General features: G+C 33.0%; 1 long non-coding RNA gene across 1 annotated transcript in view; it reads right to left on the reverse strand.

Moving 5' to 3' along the window:
• Window positions 1-17,107, reverse strand: part of LOC139490443 (uncharacterized) — a 54,592-nt gene extending 37,485 nt beyond the window's left edge. The window contains exons 1-4 of the long non-coding RNA XR_011656332.1: window positions 15,373-17,107; window positions 13,002-13,527; window positions 10,139-10,553; window positions 618-1,995 (exon numbers count right to left, since the gene is read on the reverse strand). This is a non-coding gene — a long non-coding RNA (uncharacterized lncRNA). The remainder of the gene's footprint in view (window positions 1-617; window positions 1,996-10,138; window positions 10,554-13,001; window positions 13,528-15,372) is intronic.
• Window positions 17,108-17,644: the final 537 nt, after the last annotated feature.

Genomic DNA, 17,644 nt, shown 5'->3' on the forward strand with positions numbered 1-17,644 from the left:
GCTTATTTAATCAAGCTTGAAATATGTGATAAATAGATTAATACATTTCATTTTCCATATTGGCCGTGGCATCAACCCACGACCCATATTAAACCCTCGGGGCTTGATATATGATACGTTATCAGCGACGTCACATTTGTGCAAAAGTTTTCAAGCTTGCTTTCATCAAGTGTTAAACTGTCTAATGGAGGAGGAAGAGGCCATTAGTAGAACGATGAGCAGATAATCGAACTATCCTCGAATAGATATTGTAAAATATCACCCGTTCGACACAATGTGATGCTTTTTAGCTCGTTAACTGCACTCACTGGCTAAAAGGTTCACACTGTGGCGTGTTGCTCATATTTCACAATATCAAAATGAAGAAAATCTGATTATCTATACATCTGTGTGTCCTTTGCATTAAATTTACCTAAATAAAACTGAGATAAGGTGGGAACAAATTTCTGATTTCACATTTTGAAATGTTCCTTTGTCTTGACATAATTGTACGACTTCAAACTAGAAATTATGGCGCAATGGTCATTTCAACTTTTCAGATGTCAACTTATCATTTCTCGGCAGTAAAATATTTTCTTCAAGTCGAATCTTGTTTACATATCTGAATTAATACTTGCCCTAGTGCATGTCAATACTGCCTCTTCTTCGTAAACAAGGATAATCTCTTTACAAAAACACGGCTCCAACTCAGTAATGATAAAGAACAATTAAAATCAGCAAAATATAAGTTTAAGGTTTACACCGAGAATTGGTTGAACAATATGATGTGTCTTTGTCTGAACTCATAGGCGGCATAACATTCGCGATCTTTTATATTTGAAAACCGTGTCGGTGCCTTTTTTAATTGACTTTATGACTTGGTGATTTTCATAGTTGAATGCCGCTCGTTGGTCAAGCATACGTGCTTACATTCACTTCATTTGAACTTTGGTTGTTATTTGTCATTTTCAATCATATCACTAGTCTGTATTATTATAGTTTACACGGTGATATCTTTTTTTATAGTTCATCCTAATACAAAAATACAGCAAAAACATTTAAAAAGACCAACCCGTATTATCACGTTGGAGTACGATAATTTGACACTGATGGACTATTGTGTGACGCTGAAGTAAGAGTTTTGCCGCTAAAATACGATTGTATAACCATTAAGTACTATTGTTTAATACTAAAGTACGGTTGTTATTCTATTTTATTAAACAACGATGTTTGATATTATCTTCAATATTTTTCATGTTCATATATCGTTGAAGAAATCCATTTGTAGCATATCTTTTGATTTTAAGTTAATTATTCTTCCTGACTAAGTATGCAGAGGAATGAAACAATACGATCTAAAATTTATCAGTTAACTTTTACTGACAACATGCTTAATATAAAAAAGTATTCTTGTTGATCAAATGTTCCAAACATGGTTTAAAGAGGTATACTTTTAAGATGAATTAAACTATAGCATTAGCAGGATACTTACAGATGACATCAAAATTGCTCAACGTCTAGGAGAGTTCTAATCTAATTGTCCAAAACATATGCCATCAACCAAAACAAGAAATTCAGGTTTCCAAAAGTGGCTGTTTCGGACTGTGCAAGCAAATGAGTCAAGTGAATTAGATTGTCAAAAGGGATCAAAGCTGGTCAGTCATGCATTCAGAAGCACGTTCAAAATATATGATGTACGATGAGCACGCGGATTTCTAACCCTTTTAAAATGCCAGATGATGTAGACGCTTTATCTTCATCTTCGCGATAAATATAATGTTTTTTTCAGCACAAAACACATCTATAACACTATTGCTTTAATATCTCTCATTTAACAATAGGAAGGCACTGCAAAACTTTGAATCTCACCTATATCGATCCATCACATTAACGTTCTTCAAAAAAATATGGAATTTTAGAAATCACAAATTCTTCTCATCTCTTCTCCGGTAATGACAAGACACATGTTGATGAACTCTACTATTTTAATTATAGACTTCGAATCTTCACACACACCTTTAAAGAACGATTAATAGCGATGAGGTATATTCAAACAGTGCTGTCAATCAAATTGAATTCACAAAATATTATTCTAACCGCTATTATCACGCTGAAGTACGATAGCTTGACGGTGATGAACTATTGTTTGACGCTTGATTGACAGTGGTTGACGTTTAATGACGCGTGTTTGACGCTGAAGTACAAATCGTTGACGATTGTTAGACGCTGAAGTACTATTAACTGACACTTTATAACGGTTCTTATGCTTCTTGTAAACACAGCGATGTATCATAATATTTTCAATGTTTTTCATGTTCCTTTGTCGATGAAGAGGTAAATTTGTAGCAAATTCTATAAATTAATTTATCTTCCTGACTTAGTATGCAGATAGATCAAATTATACGATCTAGCATTTATCAGTAAACTTTAACTGAGAACTTGCATACTATCAAATGACGTTTTGTGTATTTAAAGTTCCAAACATCAGTCAAAGAGGTGTGCATTTTAAACATAAATTTACTAACGAAATCAGCAGGATACTTACAGAAGACATCGGCATTGTTAAACGGCTAGAAGAGTTCTTATCCAATTTTCCTAAAAATAGCCATTCAACACAAAGAATGACTTCAGGTTATGAATGGATGCATTGGCGGACCAAATCTATGATGTACGATAAAGACGTAGACTTCCAACTCTTTTCAAATGCTTTATCTTTATCTTCACGACACATATCATTTTGTTCCAGTACAAAACACTTCTTAAACACTTTACTTTTATATGTCTCATATGCACTGAAAAACTTTGAATCTCACATATATCCATCACAGAAATATCCTTCAAAAAAGATGGGATTTTAAAAATCACAAATCCGTCTCATATCTCCTCCGGTAATGACATAACACAAGACGATGAAACTGTACCATTTTTATAATAGACTTCAAAACTTTACACACACACACCTATAAAGAAGAATTAATAGCGATGAGGCATATTTAAACAGACGTGGCAATCAAATTAAATTCTAAAAATATCTAAAGCCAATACAAAATCTGCAATAACAATTCATAAAATTTTGTGGTGATTGCAAACCTGTTTTTTTTTTCTACGCTTTGAAATTCTATTCTGAAATTTAAAGTTCAACTGAAAGTATGAATACATCCTCTAATTTTACAGATCATTAACTACAAAACGGAGAATAGTAGATACACTGTTGTTATCTAACTAAAGGTAATGAAAAATAGTTCCACTGTTAAGAACTGCATTTAATCAAGTATCAAAAATATCAAAGATTGTATCATCAAAATGCAAAATGCAAAATTTAAACACAAAAACACTGAACTCCGAGAAAAATATCTCCCAGTATCAAATGACGATGCAAGTAAGTTCATATAGGGAATGCAACATTTGCTCATTGTTGAAGGCCGTACGGTTGACTAATATTTGTTAATCTCTGTGTCATGGAGAGTTGTTTCATTGGCAATTATAACACATATTTTTTTTATAATTCACAAACTTTCCCGTAAAATGTTGACGTCATAATTGAAATAATATGACGCAACAATGAGAAAATGGTTATAATACAGGTTTTTTGAATTTTTTGTTTGAAATATTCAACATAATTTGATAGATACTTTTTTTATCCAGCTTGAAATTTGTGAAAAATAGATTAATACATTTGATTTTCCATATTGGCCGTGGCATCAACCCACGACCCATATTAAACCCTCGGGTCTTGATATAGGATACGTTATCAGCGACGTCACATTTGTGCAGAAACGTTATCAACCTTGCTTTCATCAAGCGTTAAACTGTCTAATGGAGGAGGAAGAGGCCATTAGTAGCACGATGAGAAGATAATCGAACTATCTTCGAATAGATATTGTAAAATATCACCCGCTCGACACAGTGTGATGCTTTTTAGCTCGTTCACTGCACTCACTGGCTTAAAGGTTCACACTGTGGCGTGTTGCTCATATTTCACAATATCAAAATGTAGAAAATCTGATGATCTATACATCTGTGTGTCCTTTACATTAAATATACCTCAATAAAACTGAGATAAGGGGAGAAAAAAATTATGATTTCACATTTTGGAATGTTCCTTTGTCTTGACATAGTTGTACGACTTCAAACTAGAAATTATGGCGCAATGGTCATTTCAACTTTTCAGGTGTCAACTTATCATTTCTCGGCAGTAAAATATTTTCTTTCAAGTCGAATCTTGTTTACATATCTGAATTAATACTTGCCCTAGTGCATGTCAATACTGCCTCTTCTTCGTAAACAAGGATAATCTCCTTACAAAAACACTGCTCCAACTCAGTAATGATAAAGAACAATTAATATCAGCAAAATATAAGGTTTACACCGAGAATTGGTTGAACAATATGATGTGTCTTTGTCTGAACTCATAGGCGGCATAAAATTCGCGATCTTTTATATTTGAAAACCGTGTCGGTGCCTTTTTTAATTGACTTTATGACTTGGTGATTTTCATAGCTGAATGCCGCTCGTTGGTCAATTATACGTGCTTACATTCACTTCATTTGAACTTTGGTTGTTATTTGTCATTTTCAATCATATCACTTCTCTGTATTATTATAGTTTATAAGGTGATATCTTTTTTTATAGTTCATTCTAATACAAAAATACAGCAAAAACATTTAAAAAGACCAACCCGTATTATCACGTTGGAGTACGATAATTTGTCACTGATGGACTAATGTGTGACGCTGAAGTAAGAGTTTTGCCGCTAAAATACGATTGTATAACCATTAAGTACTATTGTTTAATTCTAAAGTACGGTTGTTATTCTATTTTATTAAACAACGATGTTTGATATTATCTTCAATATTTTTCATGTTCATATATCGTTGAAGAAATCCATTTGTAGCATATCTTATGATTTTAAGTTAATTATTCTTCCTGACTAAGTATGCAGAGGAATGAAACAATGACGAGTGTTTGACGCTGAAGTACAAATTGTTGACGATTGTTTGACGATGAAGTACTATTAATTGACACTTGAATGACAGTGGTTGACGTTTAATGACGCGTGTTTGATGCTGAAGTACAAATCGTTGACGATTGTTAGACGCTGAAGTACTATTAACTGATCACCCCTAGTTTTTGGTGGGGTTCGTGTTGTTTATTCTTTAGTTTTCTATGTTGTGTCGTGTGTACTATTGTTTTACTGTTTGTCTTTTTTATTTTTAGCCATGGCGTTGTCAGTTTGTTTTAGATTTATGAGTTTGACTGTCCCTTTGGTATCTTTCGTCCCTCTTTTATAACGGTTCTTATGCTTCTTGTATACACAGCGATGTATCATAATATTTTCAATGTTTTTCATGTTCCTTTGTCGATGAAGAGGTAAATTTGTAGCAAATTCTATAAATTAATTTATCTTCCTGACTTAGTATGCAGATAGATCAAATTATACGATCTAGCATTTATCAGTAAACTTTAACTGAGAAATCTGCAATAACAATAGCTAAAATTTTGTGGTGATTGCAAACCTGTTTTTTTTTCTACGATTCGAAATTCTATTCTGAAATTTAAGGCTCGATTAGATAATATACAATATATTTGCAAAATTCAAACACAAAAACACTGAACACCGAGAAAAATATCTTCCAGTATCAAATGACGATGCAAGTAAGTTCATATAGGAAATGCAACATTTGCTCATTGTTGAAGGCCGTACGGTTGACTAATATTTGTTAATCTCTGTGTCATGGAGAGTTGTTTCATTGGCAATTATAACACATATTTTTTTTTATAATTCACAAACTTTCCCGTAAAATGTTGACGTCATAATTGAAATAATATGACGCCACAATGAGAAAATGGTAATAATACAGGTTTTTTGAATTTTTTGTTTGAAATATTCAACATAATTTGATAGATGCTTTTTTTATCCAGCTTGAAATTTGTGATAAATAGATTAATACATTTGATTTTCCATATTGGCCGCGGCATCAACCCACGACCCATATTAAACCCTCGGGTCTTGATATAGGATACGTTATCAGCGACGTCACATTTGTGCAGAAACGTTATCAACCTTGCTTTCATCAAGCGTTAAACTGTCTAATGGAAGAAGAAGAGACCATTAGTAGAACGATGAGAAGATAATCGAACTATCTTCGAATAGATATTGTAAAATATCACCCGCTCGACACAATGTGATGCTTTTTAGCTCGTTCACTGCACTCACTGGCTTAAATGTTCACACTGTGGCGTGTTGCTCATATTTCACAATATAAAAACGTAGAAAATCTGATGATCTATACATCTGTGTGTCCTTTGCATTAAATATACCTCAATAAAACTGAGAAAAGGGGAGAAAAAAATTATGATTTCACATTTTGGAATGTTCCTTTGTCTTGACATAGTTGTACGACTTCAAACTAGAAATTATGGCGCAATGGTCATTTTCACTTTTCAGGTGTCAACTTATCATTTTTTCGGCAGTAAAATATTTTCTTTCAAGTCGAATCTTGTTTACATATCTGAATTAATACTTGCCCTAGTGCATGTCAATACTGCCTCTTCTTCGTAAACAAGGATAATCTCCTTACAAAAACACTGCTCCAACTCAGTAATGATAAAGAACAATTAATATCAGCAAAATATAAGGTTTACACCGAGAATTGGTTGAACAATATGATGTGTCTTTGTCTGAACTCATAGGCGGCATAAAATTCGCGATCTTTTATATTTGAAAACCGTGTCGGTGCCTTTTTTAATTGACTTTATGACTTGGTGATTTTCATAGCTGAATGCCGCTCGTTGATCAATTATACGTGCTTACATTCACTTCATTTGAACTTTGGTTGTTATTTGTCATTTTCAATCATATCACTTCTCTGTATTATTATAGTTTATAAGGTGATATCTTTTTTTATAGTTCATTCAAATACAAAAATACAGCAAACACATTTAAAAAGACCAACCCGTATTATCACGTTGGAGTACGATAATTTGTCACTGATGGACTAATGTGTGACGCTGAAGTAAGAGTTTTGCCGCTAAAATACGATTGTATAACCATTAAGTACTATTGTTTAATTCTAAAGTACGGTTCTTATTCTATTTTATTAAACAACGATGTTTAATATTATCTTCAATATTTTTCATGTTCATATATCGTTGAAGAAATCCATTTGTAGCATATCTTATGATTTTAAGTTAATTATTCTTCCTGACTAAGTATGCAGAGGAATGAAACAATGACGAGTGTTTGACGCTGAAGTACAAATTGTTGACGATTGTTTGACGATGAAGTACTATTAATTGACACTTGAATGACAGTGGTTGACGTTTAATGACGCGTGTTTGATGCTGAAGTACAAATCGTTGACGATTGTTAGACGCTGAAGTACTATTAACTGACACTTTATAACGGTTCTTATGCTTCTTGTATACACAGCGATGTATCATAATATTTTCAATGTTTTTCATGTTCCTTTGTCGATGAAGAGGTAAATTTGTAGCAAATTCTATAAATTAATTTATCTTCCTGACTTAGTATGCAGATAGATGAAATTATACGATCTAGCATTTATCAGTAAACTTTAACTGAGAACTTGCATACTATCAAATGACGTTTTGTGTATTTAAAGTTCCAAACATCAGTTCACGGCCGACACTCGGCTAACCGATAGATTGGTCGGTTAATCTATATTGAGTATGCGGCTATATCGGCGTTTGGTCTGTTAATCGGGTTGGCTAAAGGCTGTTAATCAGGTGTTATCGAGAAAATCATTAAAAGTTCAGCATGTTTCATTGTATAACTTTCTAAATATATTTTCATCATAAAACGTATTCATATCTAACAAAACAATTCAATGTACTGAATTCAGTGGTGTAATTATTATTTTTCTAGCTTCGATGTACGATCTATAAAATGAAAAGGCGGGTTACTCATCAATAAATTTATACACATTTTACACACATAAAATGTACACAAAATGACACATTGGTTAAATATACTTGCATTCAATATTTTGATCATCGAAAAAAGAAAGGCATTATGTTCGTTAACCATATTGATATCATTGTGTGAAAAATCTACACGAAAATCTTTGTGACATAAATCAATCTTTATTTAAAACCTGTTCTGTTAATGGGTCGGATGTATAAAACCCGGTCTGTTAATGGGTCGGATGTATAAAACCCGGTCTGTTAATAGTTATGAATGGCAATAAAAGTATAATTTTATTGCTATATGGGGTGTTATCGGATCAAATGAGTAGGCTTAAGACGAGCGGCTAAAATATACGAAAACAACACATGAGCAATGAAACATAACATATACGGAAACAACACATGAAATTGAAAATTGATAGAAATAATTTCAAAAAGTGTAATATTAAAGTAATATAAATTTCATCCAAGAATGATCGCATATATCATGTTGATTCTGTTTTATTGTCATGAATGACACAAATTTGTCATCTACATTGGTAACCAGTATATAAATAAGAGATACACGTCGTAATGTCAGTAAGTAAAATATATTGGGATGACAAAATATGAAAAATAAAGAAAGAATAATGAGTAAGATAAATAAAATGTAGAACAAAATGACATAACAATTTAAAGAATGCAGAGATAAACAATACCCCCAATCCGGACCCTTATGGTATACACGAGAATCTGGATGGAAACGCAGAATATAGAATAATATATAAGGACATTAGAGAGTGATACATTGCTAGAAACGAGAGAAAAATAATACTTGTTTAAGAATACACACATGAAACACCGATGGCTGTTGAAACAGTAACGGATTGCGATGTACTTGTGACAAATTCTAGAAGTTTACATGCGGACAACTATGATGGCAGGTTAATGCCATTTTGCGTTTTAGCGCTTTAGCGTTTTCGCCTTACATATTCTATATGGCGAAAACGCGAAACCTATTTCTCGTTTTCGACTTCGCGTTCTCGCGAGTTCGCGTTTTCGCCCTATAGAATATGAAAGGCGAAATCGCGAAAACGCGAAATGGACTCCACCGGCCACCATAAACAACTGTAGTTCTCCTCTGCACTTATGTAGAAAGGAACTAAACGGAATAAAATGAATTGAAACTTAAAATAACCAAATGTAGCTGCATTCGCTCCCTTCCGTTTACTTCGTTAGAGTGATTTGTAAACAACATATGATTAAGTAATAGAAGAAAAAAACCAATTGGATGATGCTGACGAATTAGGGTCTAACGTCCAGTGACAAAAATTATGTTCATATGTGAACGAGAACACGTTATATGTACCCTGTGCGGTATTAGAAAGACACTTTCAGTCGGAATTGAGAACGTGCTACTTCGAAAAGACACAAAAATTAAGGCTGATTGAAAACGTCAATAAAAAGTTAAAGCATATTCCAGAGGCCAATCCATATCACGCTATATTGACACACCCTTCTATAAAATACAAAGAAAGTCAAAATAAAAATGTTCTTTCTAGGATTCTGTGGCACCGTATTGTCATTTTTGTTTCCTCAGGAACATCTCATTCTTAAATTTTTCAAGGGGAAAATATAAAGGTAGTTAAATTATTGTCGTGGATAAATAACTCTTAACTGACACAATTTCAATTGGCCAACCAATTAACAGACTTTATTACCATAATTTTCATTAAAACGTGGTATTATTCACGTTATTTTACAGTTATGAAATATTTACTAATGTCAATTTATTTTTTAGAACCACAGTACTATTTTTTGTCCTTTAAATGATATCTAAATTTGTTTGTTTCGCCTTTTATTAAAAATAATTGCTATGCGTATAAGCATAAATACTATATACTTGCGCGACGCCTTTTAGTTTTACTGAAAACTGCGCAGACTAAGAAATGTTTTTACAAGTGCAAAATGTTCTATGATAGATATCATTTTGTCAGACACTTTTCTTTTTTTTATTTGGTTCTTATAACATGCCAAAAATCTGTATATTTGATAGAGTTTAACATTAAATTAAGCGTTTTACTCTTAACAGACGTATAACCAACCCGATTAACAGACCAATCTCACATATAGCCGCATACTCAATATAGATTAACCGACAAATCTCTCGGTTAGCCGAGTGTCGGCCGTGCAGTTAAAGAGGTGTGCATTTTAAACATGAATTTACTAACGAAATTAGCAGGATACGTACAGAAGACATCGGCATTGTTAAACGGCTAGAAGAGTTCTTATCCAATTGTCCAAAAAATAGCCATTCAACAGAAAGAATAACTTCAGGTTATGAATGGATGCATTGGCGGACCAAATCTATGATGTACGATAAAGACGTAGATTTCCAACTCTTTTCAAATGCTTTATCTTTATCTTCACGACAAATATCATTTTGTTCCAGCACAAAACACTTCTTAAACACTTTACTTTTATATGTCTCATATGCACTGAAAAACTTTGAATCTCACATATATCCATCACAGAAATATCCTTAAAAAAATAGGGGATTTTAGAAATCACAAATCCGTCTCATATCTCCTCCGGTCATGACATAACACAAGACGATGAAACTCTACCATTTTTATAATAGACTTCAAAACTTTACACACACACACCTATAAAGAAGAATTAATAGCGATGAGGTATACTTAAACAGACGTGGCAATCAAATTAAATTCTAAAAATATCTAAAGCCAATACAAAATAAAATTTTGTGGTGATTGTAAACCTGTTTTTTTGTTCTACGCTTTGAAATTCTATTCTGAAATTTAAAGCTCAACTGAAAGTATGAATACATCCTCTAATTTTACAGATCATTAACTACAAAACGGGGAATAGTAGATACACTTTTGATATCTACGGTCATGAAAAATAGTTCCACTGTTAAGAACTGCATTTATCAAGTCTCAAAAATATCAAAGATTGTATCATCAAAATGCAAAATGCAAAATTCAAACACAAAAACACTGAACACCGAAAAAAATATCTCCCAGTATCAAATGACGATGTAAGTAAATTCATACAGGGAATGCAACATTCGCTCATTGTTGAAGGCCGTACGGTTGACTAATATTTGTTAATATCTGAGTCATGGAGAGTTGTTTCATTGGCAATTATAACACATATTTTTTTATAATCACAAACTTTCCGTAAAATGTTGACGTCATAATTGAAATAATATGACGCCACAATGAAAAAGTGATTATCATACAAGTTTTTTTGAATTTTTTGTTTGAAATATTCAACATAATTTGATAGATGCTTTTTTATCCAGCTTGAAATATGTGATAAATAGATTAATACATTTCATTTTCCATATTGGCCGTGGCATCAACCCACGACCCATATTAAACCCTCGGGTCTTGATATAGGATACGTTATCAGCGACGTCACATTTGTGCAGAAACGTTGTCAAGCTTGCTTTCATCAAGCGTTAAACTGTCTAATGGAGGAGGAAGAGGCCATTAGTAGAACGATGAGCAGATAATCGAACTATCCTCAAATAGATGTTGTAAAATATCACCCGCTCGACACAATGTGATGCTTTTTAGCTCGTTAACTGCACTCACTGGCTAAAAGGTTCACACTGTGGCGTGTTGCTAATATTTCACAATATCAAAATGTAGAAAATCTGATTATCTATACATCTGTGTGTCCTTTGCATTAAATTTACCTCAATAAAACTGAGATAAGGGGGGGAAAAATTTCTGATTTCACATTTTGAAATGTTCCTTTGTCTTAACATAGTTGTACGACTTCAAACTAGAAATTATTAAGAGTTGTGATCGGAGATGTTTTGGACGGTTTTTTGTATAATGTTGTCTTTTAATCGTTGACTATGCCAAGTTTTATGGTATCATAAGTTTCATACAATTCGTATCAGCTGGATAAAAAAAAGTATACCACAATATGAAATGTTGATAATTTGCAAAAATCTATATCTCAACTTTTAAATATTTCAAATAAATGAAAGGTGATGTTTTGTCACTTAGTAAACCACATTTATCGTCTTTTCCTATGCATATTTCATCCTGCTCCGTCTTTCAATAACTCTTAAATCACGGTTTGACTAAAGAGCAGACATTTTTAGCGACGTAACAATTTTTCGAAGACGTAATTTGCGACGTCAAAATATTTGGAGAAAAGAATCAAGCTTACTTTCGTGAAGCGTAGAACTGTCTGAGGGAGGGCGAAATACCAGTAATTGAACGGTAAACAAATAATCTGGTTTCTTCCAAAAGGTATCGTAAAATATCAGCCGCTCGACACAATGTGAATCTTTTTAGCTGCGCTTACTTGCCAAACAAAGTACTTATTGTGGTTCCCGGCTGTTATCAATATGTAGAAAACCCGATAATTTATACTTCTGTCCGTCTTTTGCATTACATATAACGCAATGCACTTCAGATAAGGGAAAACTCTGCATGTCAACATTGTCGGTTCTTCGTAAACAAGAATAATCTCCTTTCAAAAAACACTACTCCAACGCATAATTTGAAGAACGAGTAAAATCATTATCATGTAAATTGCAGGTCTTCTCCGAGAATTGGTTGAACTATATGATTTATCCTTATCTCGGCGTCATATTATTTGCGGTATTATATATTTGAGATTATATATATATTAATACCACTAACTATATGATATTGGTGATTCTTATAGTTAAAGGCCGCTCTGGTTGTTAATTACTTAACTCCACTTTATTTGAACTGTATTTGTTTGTTTTCAATCATACCACTTCTTTTTATTTTTTATAGTTCATTAGATGATACCTTGTTTTATACTTAAACTTAATTTACTATATCTGGTACAATTCAGTATTTATAGATATATATATTTGTCTAGACCGCTATGGTCGCTCTTACCGCTAGTATCACTCTGAAGGACGATAGTTTTACGCTGATGGATTTTTGGATGACGGTTATGTAACTGTTTGACGCTTAAGGACGGTTGTTTGAAGCTGAAGTACGATAATTTGACGATGAAATACGATTGTATAACGCCAAAAAACTATTGTTTGACACCAAAGTACGGTTGTAATGCTATCTTTCTAGTATACTTACAGAAAACATCGGCATCGCTCAACGGCTAGGTGATAATACAATGGTCCAAAGTATAGCACATCATCCAAACGAAGAACTTCAGGTTAGAAAGTGATGCAATAGCGGACCATGCAAGCAAATGAAAAACATCCGGTTAGATGATCACACACTGGACATTTTATCTAAAGTGATCAAGGTTGATCGATGATACATTCAGAAGCACGTTCAATATCTCTGACGTGCGATAATCTCGCAAATTTCTAATCCTTTTAAATTACCACGAGATTTGGATACTTTATCTTCATACGACAAATATAATGTTGTTTCGGTAAATCTTCAACAGAATTGCTTGCTTGACTCATTTAGGGATGGGAATGCACTGCATAACTATAATTTTCACATAAATCCATTACACAATTAACATTATTGTCAAAAGATGGGATTTTTAGAAATCACATATCCTTCTCATCTCACCTCCGGTAATGAAATAACACATGATGATGAAACTCTACTATTTTAACATTATACTTCTAAACTTCATACACACCTTCAAAGAACAATTAATAGTGATAAGGTATATTGAAACAGCAGTGTAATTCAGATCGAATTCCAAAACATATTTAAGGCCTACTACAAAGTCTGCTATCAGAATCATTGAAGTTTGTTGTTGTGTTGTAATTTTTCTTCGCTGTGCCATTCTTGTCTTCAATTGAACGATCAACAGAACGATAGACTACATTTTCTCATAAAATAGAGCGTTGTGCTCATTGGTCAAAAAGGTTCACATTGTGGCTCGTGGCTGATATTTTACACTATCAATGTCAGGAAAACGCGATAATTATAGATTATCGCTATTTTGTGCATTTTTCCTTTGATCTTTTTTTGTGATAATTTTCATATCATGCTTCTCGCTTGAGATGGAAAATTATCGATAGAAACTAAGCATGCACGTGGCGTTGCTAACGAAACTGACATGAAATTGACAACGTCGTCATAGGTAAGATAGCGATAAACAGATTATCATTGGTCATCTCAACTCGATTGCCTTTCTCGCTTTCGCCGTCCCGGCTCAAGCGAGAAAATCAATCTCGTTGAGATGATCACTGATAATCTATAATTATCGTTGATTATTTCAACGAGATTGATATTCTCGCTTGAGCTGGTACAGCGAAAGTAAGAAAAGCAATCGAGTTGAGATGACCAATGATAATCTGTTTATCGCTATTTTACCTATGACGACGTTGTCAATTTCATGTCAATTTCGTTAGCAACGCCACGTGTCTTTAGTTTCTAGCGATAATTTTTCCATCTCAAGCGAGAAGCATGATATGAAAATTATCACAAAAAAAGATCAAAAGAAAAATGCACAAAATAGCGATAATTCATACTTAATGCATCTTCTGCATTGGATATATCTCAATGAATTTTACATAAAAAAAAGTCCATAAAAAAATAAATCGGGTGACAAACAACAGTAAACACACCACAACATATAAATGGAAAGACAAAGATACTCAAAACCCTCCAAAACGGGTTGTGATCCGAGGTGTTCTGGAAGTGTTATTTGTTTATGTCTTTTAATCTTTGACTATTCCGAGATTTATGCTATCCTAAGTCTCCGTGGGATACAATTTGTAAAGGCTAGATAAAAAAAAGTATCTCATTGTATGATATTTGGATTATTTGTACAGTTCGGCCGACTGTTGTCTGTCCATTGGTCGGGTGGTTGTCTCTTTGACATATTCGCCATGTCCATTCTTAATTTTAAACTCTATTTTTACTTTAAAAAAATACTAGTAGAGGAGGATTTCAAGTCACTTAATCAATATTGTTTATCGTTCCTTCGTCCGCCTATACCACCCTGCTCAGCCGCTGTCTTATTCACATATCTTTGAGACGATAAGAACACATTATCAGCGACGTCACAATCAGCGAGGAGAAGTTATCACCGACGTCACATTGTGTCAGGAGACATTATCAAGCTTGATTTCGTCATGTGGCAAACTGTTTTAGGAAAATAGATAAGACCAGTTCTAGAACAATTAATAGATAAACGTTTTTTGTTCGTATAGATATCGTACAAATATCAGCCGCTCGACACAATGTGAAGTTTTTTTATTTCGTTTGCTGCGCTAAATCGCCAAAAAGTTTCACATGGTGGCTCGTGGCTAAAATTTTACGATTACAAAATATGTAGAAAAACCGATAATCTATATTTCTGTGTGTCCTTTGTATTAAATATACATCAATGAACTTCTGATAAGGAAAAAACTATGCAGGTAGAAGATCTGCCTTGTATTTTGATATATTTCTCAAGCTTGACATAGATGAGCGACTTCAAACTAAAACCTTTGACACTATGGTCTTTTCAACATTTCAATTGTTAACTTACCGTTTCTCCGAAGTTATGTATCTTCTTTCCAGTCGTATCTTGTTTACATATATGAATTAATACTTGCTCTCGTGCATATCAATACTGTCGGTTCTTCTTAAACGCTGCCCCAACTCAGATCAGTAATGATAAAGAACGATTGAAATCAACACAATGTAAGTTTTAGGTCTTAACCGAGAATTGGTTGAAAAATATGATGTGTATTTGTCTGAACTCATAGGCGGCATATCATTCGCGATCTTGTATATTTAAAATCCGTGTCGGTGCTTTTTACGGCTGAATATACGGTATTGGTGTTTTTATATTTGTAGGTCGCTCGTTTGTCAATAATTGCTTACATCCACTTCAATTGAACTTTTGTTGTTTGTTGTCTTATTTTTTAAATCATACCACTGCTCTGTATTTTCATAGTTTATTGAGTGATACCTTGTATTATTTTTCATCTTAATTGCCATATTGAAATAAAGATTTATTTATTTCCGTGGCCATCATTTTTCGTAGATTGAGTGAAATTTGCATTTTCGAGAATATTTGATTTCATGGTTTTTACAAATATCAGCATATAAAGCCTGTGAAAAAGGAGTAGGTTCAGTAAGACCCCTGTTTGGCCCTAAAATATAGCAGTTTTACAAAATAGTGAAAATATAATATTTAAGCTATTTATTGGAAGGAAGAATGCTTCTGCTACATAAATATGGGCTGTTTTTGACAATATGATGCACATATATCGGGTACTAGCATCATTAAGTCATGCTTAATTTCTGAAATCTTCACAATTTTAGCATTTTAGTTTAATTTTAGACGGTTTCCGTCTGAAATGAAAGTGGCCGCATTCGTGTTCATTCATAATTTTGAAATGTAAGTTGTATTTGATGATATTACATTATTATATAAAGGTTGACGATGAACACGGATGCGGCCACTTTCATTTTTGACAAAAACCATCTAAAAAAGTGACGTTTTTTTGCATATTTGATAGATTTTGTATAATTGAGCTTGAATCGGAACATTTTAATGACTAAATCAGTTAAAATATTTTACATACACTAATCGAATCAATTGAAATAGACACTTAAGTGTTAAAAAAGTGACTAAAATATTTCGTTAGATGAACTTGAAAATTGAGGCCAAAATCTGCCCTTACTAGACGTACTCCTTTGTATTTCGTTGAACATTTAAAAGTGATGATCACATTAACCTACGGAACCTACGGAAATTAATATCAAACGAATAATAATGATTCAACAGTATATAATTGATAAAGAAAACATATCTAATATAAATCTACCCCCATTTTTCATCGAGATTTTTTCCGAATATTCAATAGACAATATTGTGACAAATCTGGACTGATAATTGTTATTATTTAACGTATTATTTATTGTATATGACATAAATTTATTTGAATATTGCCGGGTGGTCAACTTCTCGAGAGTGCACAAACACTGATAAATGCATAGACTTTCATACTCATGATTTAAACTATTTGTACTTTGCAAGCGATAAGGGTCAGTTTTATATGTATATCTTGGTTATGTTTATCTATGAAATACTTTGATTATCCCGTCATATAGTGATTTATTTTGACAAATATCGTCGTGAGATTCAACTTGTTTACATCTGCCATGACACCCTTTTCATTAACATTGTCTTTATTTATGATAGAACAGGGTTTTCATTGATCTCATTTAAGCATTATATCTAATGCGTAAGGTTATGTAAATTACACCCAAGTTCATACGCCGTACCGAAAAAGGAATTAACTGTCCGTTTAAATATAGCATTATATAGAAATGTCCTTTTAGTTTTATTTGCTTTTAAACATAATTCGGACAAGAAGGACAAAGTGAGGACAACTTAATATTGTTTCTTTATTTAATAATAACAAAATCTGATTGTCTTCTTGAACGTTTCAAGCCAAAAGACGCAAGAAACGTTGCTTTTGATTGGACGATTAGATGTTTACTCTAACGTCATAGTAAGTGCCAAAAGACATAAATATGAGCCTGTAGACAGACATGGCATTCTGAATCAATCTCTCGAACCGTCAACTACCTTTTATATTGACCACCCGATTTATTGCTTTATCTGTTGAATGATGAATGTGTATTTGATGTTTATTATATTGAAAGAAGAAGTCAAAATACTGTTGAAATAAATATCATTGTTAGGTTTATTACAAATCTGTTTCTTCACACTGCCGTCGATTCCACTCCTCCTGAATGATGGTTAAACAGAAATTTATAGTAACCCTAGGTTTGTTACAGTTTGG

Source organism: Mytilus edulis, chromosome 1 (assembly GCF_963676685.1).
Source record: "Mytilus edulis chromosome 1, xbMytEdul2.2, whole genome shotgun sequence".
In the NCBI taxonomy this organism is placed as follows: domain Eukaryota; kingdom Metazoa; phylum Mollusca; class Bivalvia; order Mytilida; family Mytilidae; genus Mytilus; species Mytilus edulis.